This window comes from Zalophus californianus, chromosome 2, assembly GCF_009762305.2.
Source record: "Zalophus californianus isolate mZalCal1 chromosome 2, mZalCal1.pri.v2, whole genome shotgun sequence".
Taxonomy (NCBI): domain Eukaryota; kingdom Metazoa; phylum Chordata; class Mammalia; order Carnivora; family Otariidae; genus Zalophus; species Zalophus californianus.
The window spans coordinates 40,416,146-40,439,516 of NC_045596.1; the positions used below are offsets into that span (position 1 = coordinate 40,416,146).

At 38.0% G+C, this 23,371-nt stretch overlaps 1 protein-coding gene and 1 pseudogene across 11 annotated transcripts in view; one reads left to right on the forward strand and one right to left on the reverse strand.

Annotated features, from left to right (window-relative positions):
- Nucleotides 1-23,371, reverse strand: part of FRYL (FRY like transcription coactivator) — a 251,574-nt gene that overhangs the window by 201,173 nt on the left and 27,030 nt on the right. For 10 of the 11 annotated variants that reach the window (XM_027600445.2, XM_027600454.2, XM_027600452.2 and 7 more), the window contains exon 2: nt 12,761-12,936. The gene's annotated coding sequence lies outside the window, so the exon portion shown is untranslated. Of the gene's footprint in view, nt 1-12,750; nt 12,937-23,371 lie in introns of all 11 variants that reach the window. The other variant, XM_027600444.2, reaches the window with a different exon arrangement.
- LOC113925595 lies at nt 916-3,050 on the forward strand (annotated as a pseudogene).

Consider the following 23,371-nt stretch of genomic DNA (forward strand, 5'->3'; position numbering starts at 1 on the left):
GTTGATGAAAGGAAGTATTGTGTAGGGTAAGTTTACACTGATTGACAGGTCCTCTCGCTCTAGAAATTTATAAAAGATAATAATAAGCAATTTATTCAGATCAAAATCCTCTGTATGGAAAATAACACATTTCAAAGTTAGTAACAAAACAACATTCCAAATGAGTTTGGTCACCATGGATGACCATATAGAACATGCCACAAAGCTTAATCCTTCACATTCCAGTACATCCAGTAACTCTAAAAGGATTGCACACAAAAGTCCCAAAACTGGGCCCACCCTACTCCACCAATAGGCTTTATTCTTCACAGCAGTTAAGTCAGTCTAAACAAATTACAAATATAGGAGGGTAGAATTCAGAATTGGTTCACTGTACCCAAAGAAATGGTACCCTAGAAATCCAAATTAATTAAGGAGCCAATAAGAATAACAATAACAACCACTAATTACTGAGGGCCTACTATGCAAAAGGAACTAGGTTAGGTGCTTTACACACATCACTTCATTTTAACCCAAACAAACCCATAATTTCTGTAAATGTTCAACTTTGCAGCTATGGAAACTGACAAAGCTACTAAATGAACTAAGAATACTGCTCATCTGGATTCTTTATCTTTCTAAAAGAAAAAGCAGAATAAGCCGTTATATGGAGTTCTATGCAATAAAGTTCTCAACCTAAAATGTAATTATGATTTCAATGTTTTTATATTGATTCTGAACCTCAGAACAAAAGCTAGAGACCTCTCAAAAAAGATTTAAGCATAGTTAGGTAAACTGTGTGTTAATTATTTCATAAAGAATAAATCTGCCTTATCGAAAGTAAAAAAAAATGGGGGGTATAAGTCTGCTGTGGTAGAAGCAGCCATTAGGAAGAGAAATCTCGTGTTCCTTAAGATGGCCTGATATAAAGGAGTCATGCTTCCAGCCAACCCGTGCTCCCAGAGCTGCCCTGTCCTTCAAGTGCAGGAACCATTTGAAATATCAGGAATGGAAGCCAATGTGGCATCCCGATCTGGCAAGACAAGCTACATGGGGTTACGCACAGTTTAGTGAGAAGAACTGGGACCAACCTGTCCCTGAAAGCCATGTCCCTGGGCACCCTTCGAGACCCTGCCCAACATGTCCGACCTATGTCCCTACTCTGGAGGACATTGCCTGGATAGCTGCAGATGAAGAAGAGACATATGCCCGGGTCAGAAGTGACACACAGCCCCTGAGGCATACCTGGAATCCGAGCCTCAGATTGTCATGCAGTGCAATGCCTCAGTGCTCAACCTGCAGGGGTCCGAGGAGAGGCTGCTGACCTTGAAGAAGCCAGCCCTGCCAGTGCCCTAAGCCACACCACAGAACTGCAAGATGAGCTGAGCCACCTGCACAGCCAGACTGCTAAGACACTGGCAGCTGATACAGCTTTGGGTTCATTAACAACAGATGTCTTATCTCCAGAAGTTTAAATTTCTCTTCTCCCTTACCTTGTTTTAGGATCCTCAACCCACTGTACAACTTCCCTTGTCATTAGTGACATCCCCAAGGAGACCAAGGTAGAGGTCCCTGAGCTTCCATCAGTCCCCCTGATTTGTTCAGCCAGCCCTATTCAGCCCTACTGCAAGCCAGAACACAAGGCTCCCTACGGCTCGTCTGAAGAGGATGACTGTGTCTCTCTGTCCAAGGCCAGCAGCTTTGCAGATATGATGGGGATCCTGAAGGACTTTCACCAGATGGAACAGAGCCAAGATGTAGCTCTTATAAAAACCTCAGGAAAAAAAAAAACAAACCCTTAATGACAACAGAGATAAGTAATCTACCTGATAAAGAGTTCCAAGTAATGGGCATAAAGATGCTCACCAAACTGGGGAGAAGAATGGATGAACACAGAACTCCAACAAAGAGATGGAAAATATAGGAAGTACTAAACAAGTCCCAGAGTTGATGAACACTGTAACTGAACTTGAAAAATACAAGAGAGGGGTTCACCAGCAGACTAGATGAAGCAGAAGAAAGGATAAGTAAACTCAAGGACAAGGCAGTAGAACTCACCCAATCAAAGCAGCAAGTAGAAAAAAAGAATGAAAAAAAAAAGTGAAGATAGCTTAAGGGGCTTACGGGACATCATCAAATTGACTAACATTCTCATTACAGGTCTCCCAGAAGAAAAGGAAAAAAGGGACAGAAATCTCATTTGAAAAAAGAATGGCTGAAAAACCTCCCTAACCTGAGGACAGAAACAGACATCCAGACCCAGGATGCCCAGAGTTCCAAATAAGAAGAACCCAAAGAGACAAGCAGCAAGAGAAAAATAACTTGTTTTGTAAAAGGGAACCCCTGTAAGACTATCAATACATTTTTCAGCAGACAGTTTGCAGGCCAAAAGAGAGTGACATAATAAATTCAAAATGCTGAAAAGAAGAAAACTTCCAATCAAGCAAAGTTACCATTCAGAATTGGAGAGAGATTTCCAGATGAGCAAAAGCCGAAGGTGTTTATCACCACTAAATCAGCCTTACAAGAAACGTCAAAATGACCTCTTTAAGCTGAAAAGAAAGAGCACTGATCAGTAAAGGAACACATATCAAAGAGTAAATCTCACTGGGAAGATAAATATAATAAAAAATAATAGATTCATCACCTATGATTAACCTTAAAAGGACAAAAGTAGTAAAAATAACTACGAGTACAATAATTAATTAAGGGATACAAAAGATAAAAAGATGTAGGTTCTTTCAGCGCATGACCACCCACTGCCATGGACTGCTTTCTCCTGCTTTGGTGCCTCGTCCAGAGCCAGGGCCTTAGGCTTGGCCTCCTACGAGGTGCAAAGCACCCGGTTTCCAGATGCCTATGGGAAGGAGCTCTTTGAAAAGGCCAACAAACACCACTTCTTATACAGCCTGGCCCTGTTGGGGGTGCCCCACTTACTGCTAGCCTCTGGAAACACCTTATTCCGCACCAGCTTTTACTACCAGGCTCTGAGTGGAGACCCCAGTGCCCAGACTTTGGCCCCTGTGGGAGGGAGCCTGCTAATCCTGGGCTGGCTTACCTTCGCTCTTTGAGCTTCCCTGCATTTAATCTCTGGGTACTTTTTTGAGAGTTGGAGAAGGGAGAAGATTAAAAGAGAAAGAAAGAAAAAAAAAGATGTAAAATGTGACATCAAAAACATGCGGGGGAGGAGTAAAAATGTTGAGCAAATGCGATCAAACTTAAGTTGGCAACTATTTTATCAACTTAAAATAGACTGTTATAGATATAAGTATATATAAGTTGTTACAGTTAAGGCTAACCTTAACTACAAAACATACAGTAAATATACAAAACATAAAGAAAAAGGAATATAAGCATACCACTAAAGAATGTCATCAAACCACAAAGCGAGCAAGAAAAGAAAGAACACAGACGAACTACAAAAACAGCCAAAAAACAATTAACAAAACGGCAATAAGTACATACCTATCAATAACTACACTTTAAATATAAATGGACTAAATACTACAATCAAAAGACAGAGTGGTTAAATGGATTAAAACACAAGACCTATATGCTGCCCACTAGAGACTCCCTTAGATGTAAGAACACATACAGACTAAAGTGAAGGGATAGAAAAAGATATTCCAGGGGAACCAGGGTGGTTAAGCATCTGACTATTGTTTTCTGTTCAGGTCATGATCTCAGGGTCCTGGGATCAAGCCCTGCCTCGGGTTCTGAGCTGGGCATGGAGCCTGCTTAAGATTCTCTCTTTCCCTCTCCCTCTCTTGCTGCCCCTCCCCTCTTCGCCACACGCGAGCACACACTAAAAAAAAAAAAAAAAAAAAAAAGGTATTCCATATAAATGGAAACTAAAAGAAAGCTGGGGTAGCTATACTTACATCAGAAAAAACAGACTTCAAAACACAGATTGCAAGAAGAGAAGAAGAGACAAAGGGCATTATATAATGATAAAGGGGTCAATCCAACAGAAGGATATAACATTTGTAAATACTTATGAACCTAATATAGGAGCATCCAAATATATAAAGCAAACATTAGCAAATATGAATGGAGAAATAGCCATACTATAACAGCTTGAATAGCCCACTTACATCAATGGATACATTATCCATTGTATCCATGTATCCATATCCATTATTATCTCTTAATAAGAAAACATCAACCTTAAATGACGTTAGACCAGACAGACTTAACAGAACACCCCATCCAAAAGCAACAGAATATACATTCTCAAGTCACATGGAACATCCTCTAGAATAGATCATATGGTAAGCCACAAAGCAAGTCTGAATAAATTTAAGAGGACTGAAATCCCATCAAGCATCTTTTCTAACCACAGTGATATGAAACTAGAAATTGATTTTTTTTAAAAAGTTTAAAAAAGAGGGAGAAAGGAGAAATTATATTATGGCCAACAAATCACAGAGATTCGTCGCTTATTTTAAGACTAAATTCAATCTTCTTCTGTTAATGTCTTACTATTAATTTAAAAGTCCTAGAAGAACTTTATAAAGGAAAGTGACATTCCTCTGCTTTAGCCAGAGTTCTTAAAATAATCTTTAACCTAAAATGTTTCCCAAAGATGGATGCTCAGTTTAAACACTGGTGATAATTCAATCAGCTGCAAAATTCAGTTAGCAGTCTCTACATTTATAGAGAAAACCTGACAAAGTATACAAGTATCAATTGCCACAGCTGTGGTTTAAAATGAAACTTTCCCCCACTCCACTGAACTCACCCTTTTTCTCCTAGTCCCTGCTATGCCCCTTTTCCTTTATTCCTGCTTTATGCTGAGACAGTACTTGGTCCCTGGCTCAGTTTAGTGGAGAGTTCAGGGTCATCAGAATAATACCCCTGGAATGCTGTCTCTGAACAAACGTCTCAATTTAGATTATGCTCCTCTTCTTAAGAATCTTGATATACATCCAAATCATAAGGCGGTTAGATGTAAATACTAACTGGAAGATTTATTATAATAAAACAAAAAAGGAAAGAAAAAAATTTAAGCTTTCTAAAAACTTAATGCCATGTAGAGTATAATAAATAAAAGTAGACATAATTCTACTACCTTTACTGAGCCTGACGGTTTATCAAGCGAGGTAGTGAAGGACACAAACAGTGAATAAGACAGATCTATGACCTTATGGCATCTGAGATTCATCCAGTTCTAGGACCATCCCTCCTCAACTGTCCTACAAGGAGAGTGTTGCAGAAAGTTACAATGTGGCACAAATGGGACTCATTACAAAATAACAATGCTTATCTTTTAATAGATTGGGCTTCTGGATTAAGGTTGCAATTGTATTGGAAGCCGGAATTCTCATGGAGGATTGGAAAGGAGAGAGGAAACAGAAGTGGAGAGTGCAAAGCAAGGAACTGAGTCACTCTCCCACCTCACGAGGTTTTTCACCCTTGCTACTAGTTACATAAATCCTATGTGGAATGCAATATTTCACTTATGACAATTTTATTACTTAAGCTTTTCATAAACCTGTCAAACCATGAGCTGCATGGAACATTTTTGTTTTATAGATTCTCGGTTTTAAAAATAAAAACTTTCATCACTCCAAACTAAATGCAATATGATTGAAGATCACACTACCAAATGATGATTTGATTCTCAGCTATAACCACCTGCCCCAGTTAAGGTTTCAAAGTAATTTTTTTTTTAAAAAATGATACTGCAGAAACTAAGACTTAATGTCCCAATTTCATCTTAAGCAAGCTCACTAAAAATTTCCATGAAGATATTTTTACCTTAAAATAATACAAACAAAACACTTCTCTTGAGTTACTATTGCTGAAACACCAAAACTGTGAAACGTCACTTTAGGAAATTTACTTTTAAAATAGGTTTAAAAGGTTTAGTCCCCACTGCATTTCCAATGATAAAAAGAAATCCCATTCAGGATGGAATTATTAAAATTATCATCTCCCAATCATTTTATTGCATCAATATGTAAGAAAACAAAAAACACAAGAGGTGATCCAAAAAGACTAAAGCTTACATTAATATCAGAAAAGTCCCATGTAAAACAAATCTACAATAAACCCCCTTTCCATTATAATTACAGAGAAATGACCTCAGATGAGAAGGTAGCACAGTGTATGTAGTACAGTTACACAATACTAAGCTATATTAACAGACAAAGTGACTTAACCTCATTTACAGGAGGAAAGGGAGATAGGGAGAGGAAAGAAGAAAGAAATAAGAAAGACGACCTGTAAGAATAAAAAAAAAGATGTAACACAGAAAATCATTTTTGCAAGTTTGCAAGCAGTAAATGATAGTACTCTTCCCAAAAGAAACATGCTGGCTGGCCCTGATATATAAACAAAATCACATAGGAGAATCAAGTATACTAGTATTCGTCAACATGCAGACTAGTGCATTCAACCTAGCAAGAAACCTGATTAAAAAAATTAGCCAAGTGGAAGATTAGTCCACAAGATACCTCAGGTAAAAGAAGAGATTTAGATATACTACACAGTCATGATTTTATTGGCCATTCTCCCCACCATGGACATCAAATACTGAATGCTCTAAATATGCCATTTCCCTCCCTCTTCACCGGAAGTCATAAGAGCTCCCTGATATTGCCATATAAACATATTTTCGTCAAACTAGTAGAGACAGTTTAAGTATTACTTGGTGTTCACTGAATTGTAAAGACCATTTCAAAAGGGAAGTAAGATTTTCCTATACCTGAAGGTTTAATACAAGATATTTTTTAAATTGTACTTGAGACTTGTCTCTTTTACAAGAGATTCTGATAAGTGATCTACCACATTGAATGCTCCCTAATTTCATACAATTCAACAAATGTCTATTGAGTTATCAGTTACAAAAATAAAAAATACACACTTCTTTGCACTCCAAATAAATACATGGGTATTTCTAATACAACAGACACTGTGACAAATTTTAGAATTGACATATCAAAAAGGGAAATAGAGTATGTGGGTTAAAAGTCAACCTGACTGAGGAGATTTAAGGAGGATTGGGGAATAGTTAGGATCTGAGGAGAGCCTTTAGGGAAAAGAGAGAGAAGACAGGGTTCCAGAAGCAGAGATGTCATGACAGAAGATGAACATGAGCTAAAGAAAAGAGGCAGAAACATATCAGTTTGGTTGTCTAAAGGAAAGTAGTCTCACTTGGAAGCTTAAAGAAAATGACAGAGCCTCCAATTTCAGGTGGGCTTTCATTTTTCCACAATGAGGGAGTGTATTAGTCAGGGTTCAGAGACTACAGAGAAACAGAACCAATAGGATATAGAGAGAGAGATGTAAGAGAGTTGCTGTGGGAATGAGCTCAAGTGATTATGGAAGTCCCATGATGTGCCATCTGCAAACTGGAGAACCAGGAAAGCCAGTGGTGTAATTCGGTAGAAGTCCCACGGGGAATTGAGACCCAGAGAGGTCGATGATATAACCCCCATAACTCTCGTCTGAGGCCAAAGGTCGGGGTGGGGGTCAGGAGGGCAGGGGGTTGCTCTGTGTGTAAGTCCCAGACTCTGAAGGCCCAAGAACCTAAAGCTCAAATGTCTGAGGGCAGCAGAAGATGGAAGTCCCAGCACAAGGAGCTTGAACAAATTCACCCTTTCTCTGCTTTTTTGTTCTATCTGGATCCTGGGAGGACTGGTGATGCCCACCCACAGTGGTGAGGGTGGATCTTCTTTACTTAGTCTACTGACTTACATGCTAATCTCTTCTGGAAACACCCTCACAGACACACCCAGAAATCATGTTTACCAGCTCTCTGGGCATCCTTTGGCCAGTCAAGTTGACACACAAAATTAACCAACACAGGGAGCCGCCATGAGTTTTTGAGAAAGGAAGTGACATGAACAGACCTGTGATTTCTAAAAGTTACCTTCTGAAGCAGATAGGAAGAAAGCCTGAAAGAGCAGGACCAGTTTGTAAAAACCTACTGGAGTAGTCAAGAGAGAACTTCCTGAACGAAGCCTGTGGGAGGCACGGACAAAGCACTGAAGTAGAACTCAAAGAATTTCACAACTGAGCAAATGGGAGACCAACACTCTTCACAAATACTACTACAGCCTCCTGATCAACTTGCATGATCCCCTCCTAAGCATTCCCCCCACCCCAGCCAGAGTGATTGTTTTTACAAAGAAAACCGTATTGCATATCTCAAGGCCCTCCACCCCTCCTCCCTCCATGCCAGTCAAGCAGGCCTTTTCGTTTTCTAGAAGTTCAACTTCTTCCCTGCCTCAGGATCCTTCATGCACTGCTTCCTGTTATCTGGAAACTGGCACCTCAGTGTTTTCCACCAGGTGACCCCTAACTGGCCTTCCTTTGTGCCCCCTCCAACTGAGTCTTGGGATGAATGCATCCCCAGCTGACACTGAGATTGCAGCTTTATGAGAGACCCTGCACTAGAGGCACCCAGTTATGCTGCACCCTACAGAAAATGACCCACAGCAACTGAGATAAGGTTCGCTGTGTTAAGCCACTAAGTTTTGGGGTGATTTGTTACACAGCAATAGATAACTAATACACACAGTACTTTGACTAAACAGAATTACAAATTCCATTCCTAGGTACATATCCAAGAAAAAAAGCACCTATGTCCACCAAAAGACATGAACAAAAATGTTCACAGCAACTTTATTCATAATTATCCCAAACTAAAAGCAACTCAAACATCCACAACTAGAGAACAGATTGTGGCATTTCACACAAATGGAATACTACACAGCTATGAAAAAAAAACACTACTGTTTTACACAACACTGATAAATCTCACAGACAAAATGTTGAGCAAAAGAAGACAGAAAGCTTTAACACTGGTACTGCTATTCTAAGACTGCTGTGTGTATAACACACAGGGGTACTCAAAATGAGGAATTATGAAATGTTCTAATTGTATCATTCCTGGTGTCACTGGGAACCAGGATTCTTAGCTGAGAAAAAGACAGATGTAAAATAAAAAAAGATTGAGCAAAAATCTTATAGAGCTGAAACAGAACTGGAAGGATCAGTATGAACTCATGAGGTTCTCTATCTGGAAAAAAAAAAGAAAAAACTTTTCCCCTAATTTTGACTACTGAAAATACCTAGAAACAATAATCAATCCATTAGAAATGAGAACCCCTAGAGCCCAGAGTATAGTCTTAAAATCCTATTCCCCAGTAAAGGAATCAGGGTCCCTCAGGTCCAGGGATACCAGGTGTAGGGAGGAAATGTACATGATGTACCTGGAACTCCCTGTCATACCAGATAATCAAGAAGCTATCAAAAACTACTAGAGTCATGTCAAAATAACTCAGTAAGCAACTTTAAAAGGCTCCCACTGACCAAAGTTTAAATAATTCAAGCATCAATAAAAATAATCTGTTACGTTTAAATCTAAGAGTCCATAATGAATCTAGGGGAGAAGGGGCAACCCTAACTGATCACTATTGCAGAAGGCTGATATAAACAACTCATTGTTTTGAAATTGGTAAGCCAGGGGAAACTATCAAGCTTTTCTCCAACCTTTCCTATACAAACTATACAACTAGGTAACAAATAGTACATGAGGAACGGTTTCTCTTTATAGATTTCACATGATAAATGAACAGTAAAGCTATAGTATTAACACATCACTATCTTGCAACCCCTAATTATTTAACAGACCTAAAGTAGGGAGTCCATCACCTGTTTTTGTAAATAAAGTTTTATTAAAACAGCTACACCCATTCATTTACATTTTGTCTATGGCTGCTTTCCCATTTCAAGGGCAAAGTCAGTAGTCACATCAGAGGAAACCAGATGGCCCACAGTGGGTAAAATACACACTATCAGGCCCCTTACAGCGAAAGTTTGCCATCCCCTGATCTAAAGCATTGAGCACAAATGTCAACTAATCAACATTAAAAGAGGGAGAAATAAAAGCTGTGTGCACCAGACACTTGCCAAGACACACAGACTTGCAAAAAGAAAATGAACCTGAACCTGAGCAGGCCTCTAGATCCAACTACCAACTAACAAATACAAAGGACAGAGGAGTATGTTCAACCACTTCACAGGAATGTAATGAGGAGCATCCACATCTATGGGACAAAGACCCAATTTGTCAACAAACAAATTTTAAGGACAAGGACAACCTTAGGAGAAAAATTAACAAATTGCAATGAAGGGAGGGCTTATCTAGATGCTGATTCAATCAAGTCAACTGCTTTAAAAATGTATAAAAGAATCAAAATGACCACAAACTGGATATTTTATTACATCGGGATTGTTGCTGTTTTTAAAAGGTGATAATGGTATTGTAGTTGTATTTTTTAAAAGAAGGTCTGCTACTTTAAGAATACATACTGAAATACAAATAAATTATATGATGTCTAGGATTTGCTTTAAAATGATACAGGAGTGGGAGAGAAATCAGTGGGAGAAAAACAATTTGGCCATGATTTGATAATTATTAAACCTGAGTGATGAATACAAGGGGGTTCGTTATACTAGTCTGTCTGTTTTTATATAAATTTAAAATTTTCCATAATAAAAATTAAAAATAAAGCAAACATTTCTTATTCAGACACCGAAAAAAATCTGAAGTAAAAAGAATAGGTCAGGGAAGTGTGTTAGATCACCCCAAAAAGCAACTGGACTGTGACAAGGTATGGATCTTTCAAAGGAATGATATGAAGCCAACTTGGAAAAGAACCAGTTCAGGGATCAAGTAAATGATTGCTGAGTAGATCCAAACTTAGTCATGTGTCCTTTTCCAACTATATCAAGCATCTAGAACTAGGGGGTAAAGGATATGTATGGTAAAGGAACTTAGGTTTGAGATTTGGTAAGGTAGTTGCTCAGAATTTTAAAAAGGCAAGAGAATATAAGATGCAAAAATGATCATGGAGTTTGGGTAAGAGGAAAGCTAATGAGGCTAGGAAATAGCTCACGTGGTTAGAAAAACAAAAAAATGCCAAGAAACTGCAAGTCATAATAAAGGCTAAGAACAGATTTGAGAAGTGGGATGTAACAGAGGGTAATGATCATGACAGGAAACTTTCCAAAACCTCAGAAACAGAAGTGTTCCAGGTGATGGTGAAGTCTAAGGTGAGAAGGGTAGAGGGTGAGCAGTACGTGGAATTTTGGGGCTCCAGTCCCAGTGAACAAATGCTGATTAACTAACTGGTTTCAACTACCTGCCAAAGAATCACACCCTTCTCCCAAGCTTATTTCAAAAGGTTATCTGTATGTGTAAGGGGCCCAGGACTGGAAGCTCTGGTCTAAGATGTAGTGATCTTGGAAAATTAGTAAGGTGAAAATGATGGAGGCTAGGCAGATCAAAGAAGCATGATGAGAGTCACCAACATGATACAAGAGACAGAAAGGGAATATCAGGGTCAAATAATGGAAAATTCCGGAGGTCAAGAGAAGAATAAAAATGTGGAAAAAAATAAAAGACATCGAAACAAAATGATTAACTGAAAAATGTTCGTTAGTGGAAGCCTTATTGGAACTCCGTAATTCAAAGAATATAGTCTAAAAATCTATCAAAGGGGTTACAGAAGAAAGGTATCCTCAAAAAACCAACAATCTACCAATTTGTTCCTTACAATCATAAAAGTGTTAGATGTATGAAAGCACCAAAACACCTTAAAAATCATTTAGTTTAATTCACTCATTTCATAGATGAGAAAACTGAGCTCTACTAAGGCTAATTAACTTGCACTCAAAAACACCATGCAATTAATGATTAGAATGAGGGCTAAAATGTGCCCCATTCTGCACTCAACCTCCCTACCTCGCATCCTCACCTAACGCCATGGTTCCATTTGATGACTTCCTTCTCTACAATGCTAAATGTTGTTATATATTTCCACGCATCAAGAGCAGGCATTTGGTAAATATTTGTTGACTAACACTCAAAATAAGCCTACTTCAATAATTTTCTTTTAAACATCTCCTATAACAGCAACTGGTTCTGCTCAATTTTATGCCTCTGCCCCGCCCCACCCCCACCCAGCCAAAAATGTATTGAGTAAATCTCAGAGATGTTCAAAAAACATGTTGGCTTAACTAGCATCTATGCTTCCAAAAACTGTTAGAATATGAAAAGGCACACATAGTACCAGGCTAAAAAAAGAAGAGTTGGCATCACACACCTCTCTTATCTCCATAAATATGTAACTACATAATGTACATCAATAGGAAGTAAGACAATGTTCTTGACCCAGTGGACTCAACGTACCTAAATAGATAGGAAAAGACAGTAACAGGATGAACTACTCAATCTACCAATAAGGGATTAATAGAGTACATATAGAGTACATAACGTATACACACAGTTGTTTATATATTTTTATATTCTTTGTAAATATCAGATACTATACTGGACCTAGAATCTCACATGGAAAGAATGTTTTGAAGCCTCCAAAAATCTGATGTTGCTGCTATTTTTAGATGTGATTTTTAAAAATTAGCAAAACAAATGCAGGTATTACTCATCTGTGAGAAGAGAAGGCACAATAAAGGGGAAGACAATCCCCCCCTCAAAAAAAATTGTTTTCACAAATTTCTATTATTCTGTTAAAAAGTACATATCCTTGGGGTGCCGGGGTGGCTCAGTCCATTTAGCGTCTGGCTCTTGGCTTCAGCTCGGGTCATGACCTCAGGGTCCAGGGACGGAGTCCCGAGTCAGGCTCAGCGGGGAGTCCACTTGTCCCTCTCCCTCTGCCCCTCCTCCCCCTCGTGCTGTCTCTCTCTCAAATAAATAAAATCTTTCTTTAAAAAATAAATAGAAAAAATAAAACGTACATATCCTTACCACTTAGAACAGGTTGTTGAGGCACAGAGTTTGTAGAAAAGACACCAATTTTGGAAAGGATCCATCTAGAAGCTTTTTCAATCTGGAGCTTGTACTTTATAGGCACACAAGTGGGCTCACTGGTGCAAAGCAGTAGTGATTCACCATGTACAAAGCAGAATATGGAATGTTAAAGGCTGGAAGACAAAAAAAAAAAAAGGAAAGAAATATGGTTGGTTATTAGTAATACCCATGTTTAAAACAGAAGTTGTAACATTTTAGCAGTTTTCATAGAATATCATTGTTGAAATTAGTTTTTATCATTGAGAATCTAGACGAGAAGAACTTTCTTGTATAAAAATCTCAACTACAAAGGGAAAGACTATCTGGAGAGAGAAAACAAAATGAGAATTAGTCTTTTGAAGGATCTAAAGATTTTTGCTACCCACAACATCTTTCTCAAATGTATTATAAATTTCCTTACCATCTAAACATAATTAACTGTTTCTTAATGACACAAGAGCAATCATCGTAAGAGTGCTCCCCTAGTACTTGAGGACATATACCTTATGGGACTTGGGGTAATAACCCTAGAACTGCCTTTATTTCAAAAGGTACACCCTAAAGTACCCTAAGAAATAAGCACTTTCTGTTGCTGGTGATAATGTCAATATCTACAAAATTAAGAATGAATTTATCCTTTGACCCAACAATCTTATTTCTGGGACATTCTCCTACAGATATACTTGTACACTCACAAAATCAAGCATACAGCAGGACTGTTGTGGGATTATTTGTAAAAGGGAAATATAGGAAACAACCGGTTACACATGACCCAGCAATCCACTCCTGGTTATATACCAAGAGAAATGACAAGATACATACATGCAAAAATATGTATATAAATGTTCACAGTAGGGTTATTTGTAATAACCAAAAGGCAGAAACAATACAAATGTCATCAACTGATGAATGGATAAATAAAATGTGGTATATCCCATCCAACGGAATATTTCTGCCTCAAACAGGAATGAAGTACTGATACACGCTACAAAATAGATGAATCTTAAAAACATTACGCTAAGTAAAAGAAACTAATCACAAAAGGCCACATAGGCCGCATATTACGTGATACTATTTATACGAAGTGCCTAGAATAGACAAATCTACATACAGAGAAAATAGATTAGTGGTTGACTAGAGCGGGGTGGGGGGAGAGGAGGAATGACTGCTAATCGGTACAGTGTTTCTTTTGGGGATGCTGAAGATGTTCTAAAATCAACTGTGGTGATGGCTGCACAATTTTGTGAATATTGTACACTTCGGCGATTTGCATGGTATGTGAATTATATCTTAATGAAGTTGCTATATTAAAAAAATGTATATGTAGTCTGTAGCTTCTTCATCACTAACCAATATTTCCCATATTATTCCTTATCACCTTCCAAGACTATATAATGGGAAAGGCATTGGATTCAAGCTAAAACAGAACTCTTGCTAATCCTAAACCATAAATGAACCAGAACTTTCAAGTTTCAATTTCCTCTTGGGGGAGGCAGGGAATCCTCTGTGTTACACCGTCTTATTTTTTTCCCCTAACAATTGAGCTGCATGCTTACCAAGAGTAAACTACATCTGCCCCAAAATCTGTTTATGCCAACTGTATTTGCAATAATTATGTAATTTAAATATTACATCAAAAATATGAGTGCAAAGAAAATGCTGTGTCTCTGAAAATTAAGCTGTATGATTTGAAAAAGCCAAGTTCCTTAAAAAATATCCTAAAGAGAAGGCCTGAGTTATACAAATGATGATGTATAAGCATTTTATACTTTTCAATAATGAAATATTTAAGGTATGTATCTTTCTTGTGATTCCTCACTTTAAACAAATTTTCTGTGTAACCAACCCAACTACCGGTTGATTATACAACCAATATTGTATAAGAGAGAAAGCCTACTCTATAAAAGACCGACAAAGTACACCACTATTCCTACCAATCTATCTCATGCTCTAAAGAGTGATGGTTGACCCTACTGAGTTGTCTTAGAGACGCTGAAACTTCTCTACCCTTTAAGCTCCCAGGCCCACCACAGTCTTGAACTCTACAGATAACTTGTCTCTTATAAAAGAGGATGCCCAATGTAAACTCTTCAAATTCAATTCAAGAGTGCTGAAATCCCTCTTCCTATGCTCTTAGGTTCTCCAAATCCTCCCTTTTCAAAGTTACACTTACATCTGACCTACATATTCAGATGACCATTAAGCAAAAAAAAAAAAATTTCTCACTTATATTCATGCACCATAGACTCCTCTTGATTTCCTCTTAGCACACATTTGTGCCTCTTCTTTCTCACCTATCAACTTGTCCTCGATTTCCAGTCACTTGCACTCTGACCCCAACACTAAATACTAAAATACTCTTCCTAATGACTTCAAAAGAATTCTAAGTGCCCATTCTAACTTGCATCTGACCTCCCCTCTCTCACTACTCCAATGCACCTCAGAGATTGCTGCCAAATGCACAACTGTGATCACAAAATTCTCTGGCTTGGTAATATACAGTGGTACTCCTAATTCCTACAGAATAAAGTCCAGAAATTTATTAGCCTCAAAGTCAAGATCCTAATGGCAGAAAGGAAACCGCTAGCACATCTCCCTAATATTCTCTAGACTACAGTCAGGCTGAACTCCGCTCTGTGCAAACATATCCCATTCCTACACCCATATTTTTTTTCCATCTAGAATGTCCACTCTTCGTTATGCACTGAAATTCCTCTAAAATCATTTCTAAAGTAGAAAATCACTTCTCCAACTCGAGCACTGGATTTCTCAACCGTCACACCTTCAAGGACTATTTTGTAAAGATCATAAAGTGCTACAACTATAATAAGTATTATTAAGTATAAACTAAGAGCCAGCATGTATCACTCAACAAACGTGGTTACTGTTATTCACTCAACAGAGTAAGTGCTCTATAAATATTTTTCAAATTGACATACAAAACAAAAAATTGTATTTTCCAGCCATATTACATACACTCTTTGCCCTAAAAGCAACAGTTCAAGGTTTGATACCTCTGAAAGTTAAGATGATGAAAATTTCTGATAATCAATAGTTTTCAATGGATGGGAATCTCATACAGATTCATGGTGTAAGAACAGTAACCCACTACTTCATTATTTAGTCAAGAGCAACTTGATTCATAATCATGTCACAGTATATGTCAAGTCATTATGCTGCATGCCTTAAACTTAGTGTTGTATGTCAATTATATCTCAATAAAAAGTGGGGGAGACAACTCGATTCAGTAATATCTACCAAAAATACAAAAGGCAAGGCATACCAAAAACAGGAGTTTCATCATTTATGTTTTTTTTAAGAACTGTGGTGAAATATACCTAACATATAATTTACCATCTTAACCATTTTTAAGTGTGCAGTTCAGTAACATTAAAGTACATTCACACTGTTACACAAACATCACCACCATTCATCCATCTCCAGAACTCTCCATCTTGCAAAACTGAAACTCTGTGACCATTAAACACTAACTTCCCATTCCCTCTCCCAGCCTCTGGTTACAAGCATTCTACTTTCTCTGTCTAGGAGTCTACTCTGGGGACCTCACTGGAGTGGGATCACACAGGATTTGTCCTTTGTGACTGGCTTATTTCACAAAGCATGATATCCTCAAGGTTCATTCATCTTATTTACCTTTTCAACAAGAATTTCAAAACCACACAAAGGACATGGTTTAAATACATTCTAGTTTAAACTCATGGTTTATACATTCCCTGTACCCTGGAGATTTAGAGGACTCAAACTACAAAAAGAAAGGGAAAAGGAAAATAACACGTAGTGGATAATCTGGTATGATACCAGGCATTCTGCTAGGTGCATTTTGCAGACAATTAAGTCCACACGACCCTGAGGAGGTAGGGTTATTATTATTCCCAATTGGTAAAGGAAAAAGAAGGCTCAGGAGACCACGCAGTATTAGGTAGGCCTCCTATGTTACTTTCCTATTCCCACTTTGTTTTTATCATAGAAGTTATCACTATCTGACATATATCCACATATACATTTCTCTCCTTATGTGCAAATTATATGTAGACCAAATAAAGTTGGAAAGCGCAAGGGTCACAGTTGTATAACAAAGTTGTGTCTATTATACAACATAGTTTAAAATCTAAACACCTTACAATCTCTGGCTTTTCTGAGATGCTTTTCCACAGGTACATTTCTTAGATATTCAGAATTTGGGAGACCTTATTACTGCCAAAGATATATTTATAGAGATATTTCTGCCCAGCAGGAATGGGAGGTGGAAGGCAGGGGAGGGCAGGGGTAGAGGATAAAATTCCAACTGAAAAGTCCAAGGAGGCTTGTCCTCAATGACCCCAAATTTAGTATAACAACCCTATGTTCTATAAATTCGGGGTTTTTTTTAATTAAAATGTTTACTGAGCGGCTAGGGAGATACAAAAGTGATTAAAACATTGTCAAAGAGGGGAGGCAAATGCACACATCACAGAAAGCCAAGTGTAAGGGGTCACTGAATCACAGCAGTCAAAAGAAAAGTGCTTTGGGAGATCAAGAACGAGATTGCTTCCAGAATTTGGTTGTTTCTATCAAAATTTACCTGAGGACTTTTCTACGAAGCATGAGTTTAAAACAGAAGGGGAGATACAAGGTGATGATGTATGGTCTACTTACACCTAAAATATATTCTCACTATAATATTAGCTATATTTACAGTAATTTGATTTCCTTCTTCTGCTTCAGAATTAAAGTAAATATTCCTACCATCCTGTATTGCTATATTTTCTCCTTCAAATTAGCTAAAACTTTTATCACATTTCAAGAAATTAAGAATTAAATACCTAACATTTAAGCTGCTTAAACTATATTTTTTCATAAGTTAAATTATAGCAAGTAACTCCACAATTAGAAGAATTTAAAATCTTATGAAGCAAAATCTGATTGTTTAAGGGCTCTCTAAATAAATTTCTACTTGTAACAAAGCCTACAATTCCCATTAACTTATTGTTTTCATAAAGTAATTTCTTTTGAGCACAGTATGAAAAATATTACTCATAAAAGAAGTACTGTGTTCACAAAATAATTTTATCTTCACTGATGTAATACGAAGTCAGTGGTTTCCTTTTTGTGGTAAACAATGGGTCTTAGGAAACACATTCCCCGCTAAATGTCTTTTACATTTTTTTATACACAATTGGTTCAACTTCCTAATAATCACTATTTACCAGAAATGTGAAAGATAAAAATCTGTCAAGATACACAATAAGATTAAGCAAGCCAAAAGAGAAAAATAAAATTATAAAGGTTCCCTAAAGAGGGTGGGGTAGAGAAAACTCAACCTAACACCAACAATCTCCAAACCATTTTTAAAACAGAATATTGGTTTCAAGCTGACAAAAATCCACATCTTTTTTCTCCCTTCCCAAAGGACCATGCCCACCAGCATACAAACATTCTGTAATGATCCCCACCTTAAGGGAAGGACAAAAAGAGCCCTCCGATGACACTGTGATTTGTAACAAGAAATATATATTTGGTCTTTGTCCCATTTCTGGCACAGAACTCCCAAAACCCTTACAATTTCCTAAGTGATGACAGCCTTAAAGGTGTCTTTTGTTGTTAATGAGGTGACTTTTTGGACCACACCCAAGGATCAGAACTAGTTGCCAGGAGAACCAACCTGTGATTAGAGGGTTGGAACCTTCAGTGTCATCCCAGCCCCTCACGTCGCGTCAGCGGGGAGGCTGGAGGTTTAATCAATCGCCAATGGCCAAAGACAAAAATCGTCATGCCGGTGTAATGAAACCTCCATAAAAACACAAAAGGACGGGATCTGTCTGGAGACCTTCTGTGTTGCATACGTGCAGATGTGGGGAAAGTGGCACACTCAAGGGCATGAAAGCTCTGCACCCTTTCCCCATACCTTGCCCTAAGCATCTCTTCCATCTGGCTGTCGCCCAGTTTTATAATAAATTAGTAACCTAGTAAGTAAAATGTTTCTTCAAGTTCTGTGAGCCACTCCAGCAAATGAATTGAACCTGAGGAGGAATTTGCTGGAACCTCTAATCTATAGCCAATAGGTCCAGGAGCACAGGTTGACAACCTGGACTGGTGTCTGAAGTGTGTCTTTGGGGGTTGGGGGGAGAGGGGAGTGGAGATGGTCTTATGGGACTCAGCCCTTAAATTGTAGGATCTGATGATATCTCCAGGTAGTGTCAGAATTGAGATGAATTGTAGGACACCCAGCAGGTATCTAAGAATTGCTTGGTGGTATGGGAAAGCCCCATATACACACATACTAGAATTGGTGACCAGATCATTTACCGCCCTTGATCACAAAACCCCTGTCAGTGACTACAGCATCTCTTTGATCCCTTTTATAATAAAAGTCACCCACATAGTTGCCTCTATGCAGTATTTCACTCGCTTCCCTTCTTTGTCCTATTTTTTCTTCTATCCACTCCACGGCTTTTTACCTTCCACTCCATAGGACTGCTTGTCAATGTCACTATTGACCTCCACACTTCGGGAAATCTAAAGGTCAGTATCAGGCCTCATGTGAATTGACACTACAGCAACATTTCTCTTCCTCCTTTTTGAAAGACCTTCACTTGGATTGCAAAATGCCACACTGCTGGTTTTCTTCTTCTTCCTTATGAGCTACAATTCCTTTGCCTCTTTCCCACCTCAGAACATTGGAGAGCACAGGGTCAGTCCCTGCCCTCTTACCCACTGACATTTACCTCTAAGTGACCTTACTTATCCAGTCTCAAGGCCTTACATTCAAACTTGGGATTTGTCAGCATATAGATGGTATCTCTAGCCCCATTCTCTCTCCTGAGCATGAACCTCAAAAATTTAATCATCCATTTGGACACCAAATAAGACTTCAAACTCAGCTCTTAATACATCCCCCCCAAATCTTCACCGCCCCCAGCATTGCACCTCAGCAAATAATACCTCTAGAAGTTACCACTTCATCCTAACAAAAACTGAAAATGCAAAACTCTTCCTAGATGCATAAAAAAAGTGAGGTCATAGGGCAAATCACTACTCCCAGAATTGAAGAAACAGACAAATACAGAGAATCATAAATTAATGGAATAGAAACTTCCACGGAGATCAGTGCCAGGGTAAGAAAACCTGAACTATTAAGATTTTTTTTTTTTTTTTAAGTAATCTCTACATCCAACATGAAGCTCGAACTTACAACCCTGACATCAAGAGTTGCGTGCTCTACGGACTGAGCCAGCCAGACACACCAAGAAGTCTGTTTAGGACCCTCTCTCCCTCTGCCCTGCCCCTGCGCATGCGCTCGTGCTCTCTTTCTCTAAAATAAATCTTTAAAAAAAGAAAACTGAAAAGAAAAAAGACTGGAAAAAATATCCTAGAAATGTAGGACACTACAAAATAGGTCACATATACATAATAGGAATACTAGAAGAAAGAACAGAAGAAATATTTGAAATAATGACTGAGAATTTTTCCAAATTAATGCCAGACACCAAACTACAGATCTAGGAAACTCAGAGACCACCAGGCAGGATAAATGCCAAAAAAAAAAAAAAAAAAAAAAAAAACAACAACAACTTCAACCAGGCATATCACACTCAAAATGCAGAAAAATCAAAAATAAAAAGTCCTGAAAGAAGCCAGAGGGGGAAGAAAACACCCTACCTATGGAGAAGCAAATATAAGAATTACATTTGACGTCTCAGAAACCATGCAAGCAAGAAGAGTGAAGTAAAATATTTAATATACTGACAGAAAAAAAATCTAGAATTCTGTACCCTGCAAAATCATCATTTAGAAATGATGGAGAAATAAAGACTTTCTCAAACAAAAACCAAGGTAATTTGTTGCCCATAGACCTCTTAATGTACATAAAGGAGGAGCATCAAAGAAGGAGTAAGGGAAGGTAAAATTAAAACTTTTTCTTATTCTTAATTGAGCTAACAACAGTTTGTTCAAAGTACTAGTAACAATGTATTCGATTATATATGCTTATATAAATGAAATGAATGAAAAAGAAAAGGGAAGGGTGAGAGGAATTAGGATTATTTTATTATAAGGTAATTGCACTACCCATGAAATAATATAGTCTTATTTGAAAGTGGATTTGGATTCGTTGTAAATGTATATTGCAAACTCTAGGGCAATGACTAAAAACAATTTTTTTGAAGTACAATAAGCTAAGAGAAGAGAAAAACAATCTATAAAATGTTCAAATTAAAACCATAAAAGGCGGGGTGCCTGGGTGGCTCAGTCGTTAAGCGTCTGCCTTCGGCTCAGGTCATGATCCCAGGGTCCTGGGATCGAGCCCCACATCGGGCTCCCTGCTCCGCGGGAAGCCTGCTTCTCCCTCTCCCACTCCCTCTGCTTGTGTTCCCTCTCTCACTGTGTCTCTCTGCCAAATAAATAAGTAAAATCTTAAAAAAAAAAAAAAAAAAAAAACATAAAAGGCAGAAACGGATTAGAATCCAAAAAAGAGAACAAAAAACAAGGCCACACAATTAGGAAACAGTAACAAATATGATAGTTATTAATTCAACTACAGCAATAATCAGTTTGGACATTAATTGTCTAAATGCACCAATTAAAAGAAAGAGAACTGTCACAGTAGATCAAAAAGCAAGGCAGACTGTCTACAAGAAACCCACTTTAAATGTAAAGACACATATGGATTAAAAGTAATTGCATGGAGGGGCTCCTGGCTGACTCAGTCAGTAGAGCACTCAATTCTAGATCTCAGGGTCATGAGTTCAAGCCCCACACTGGGCATGGAGTTTACTTTAAAAAAAAAAAGGTAACTTCATGGTGAAAGATATACCCGCTAACACTAATCAAAATAAAAATGGAACAGCTATATTACTTTCATACAGAGCAGATTTAAAAGCAAGGAAAGTTATTAAGGATAAAGAGGACCATTACATAATGACAAAAGGGTCAATTCTCCAAGACCTAACAAGCCTCAATGTGTATATGCCTAACAATAGAACATCAAAATACATGAGGCAAAAACTGATAAAACTACAAGGAGAAATAAATGAATCTATTATAGTTGAAGACATCAACACCGCTCTTTCAGAAATGAACAGATTCAGCAGGCAGAAAATCAATAAGGACATAGCTGAACTCTACAACACCATCAATAGGCTGGATATAACTGACATACCTAGACTACTTCATTCAGCAAAAGCAGAATACACATTCTTTCCAAGCTCATATGTAACATTCACCAAAACAGACCACAATCTGGCCCACAAAATACAACTTAGCGAACTTAAAAGAACAGAAATCCTGCAATGCCTACTCTCAGTTCATGGTGGAATTCAACCAGAAATCAATGACAGAAAGATAACTGGAGGGGCACCTGGGTGCCTCAGTTGGTTAAGCATCTGCCTTCAGCTCAGGTCATGATCCCGGGGTCCTGGGATGGAGCACCATGTGGGGCTCCAGGCTCAGCAGGGAGACTGCTTCTCCCTCCACCCCTCCCCCTGCTCATGCCCCCCCCCTCAAATAAATAAGTCTTGGAAAAAAAAAGGCTAACTGGAAAAATCACAAAATACTTGTGAGATTAAAGAACACATTTTTTTTTTTCAAGATTTTATTTATTTGTCAGACAGAGAGAGAGCACAAGCAGGGGGAGCAGCAGGCAGAGGGAGAAGCAGACTCCCCGCTGAGCAGGGAGCCTGATGTGGGACTCGATCCCAGGACCCTGGGATCGTAACCTGAGCCAAGGGCAGATGTTTAACTGCCTGAGCCACCCAGGCATCCCTAAAGAACATACTTCTAAATAATACATGGTCAAAGAAGAAATCTCAAAAGAAATTTTAAAATATTTTGAACTGAATGAAAATGAAAATTCTTAAAATTTGTGGGATGCATCAAAAGCAGTGCTTAGATGGAAATTTATAGTAGTAAATATGTATATTAGAAAAGATCTAAAATCAGCAATCCAAGTTTCCACTTTAGAAAACCAGAAAAAGAGCAAATTAAATTCAAAGTAATCAGAAGGAAAGAAATAAGAAGAATTAGAGCAGAAATCAATGAAACTGAAAACATGAAATCAATAGCAAAAAATCAATGAAACCAAAAGCTGGCTAAGAAAAACAGGAGAGAGGACACAAATTACTAGTATCAGAAATGAAAGCGGGGAGGGGCCCACACCAGGCTCCTTGTTCAGTGGACAGCATGCTTCTCCCTCTCCCTCTGTCACTCCCCTTGCTTGTGCTCTCTCTGTCTCTCTGTCAAATAAATATATAAAATTAAAAAAAAAGATGAAAGAGGGGACATCACTACAGATTCCATGAACATTAAAAAAAAAATAAATACTATGAACAAGTATATGCCCACAAATTTAATAACCTAGATGAAATGGACTAATTCTTTGAAAATATAATCTGAACGGCCCTATACTTATTTTTCAAAATTCAATCAGTAATTAATTGAACTATTATTCTGAAACTGAAAACATTAGGCCTAGATGTGTTCACTGGTGAATTCTCCCAAACAGTTATGGAAGAACTATAATAATTCTCTACAATAACTTTCAGAGATTAGAAGCAGAGGGAATACTTCCTAACT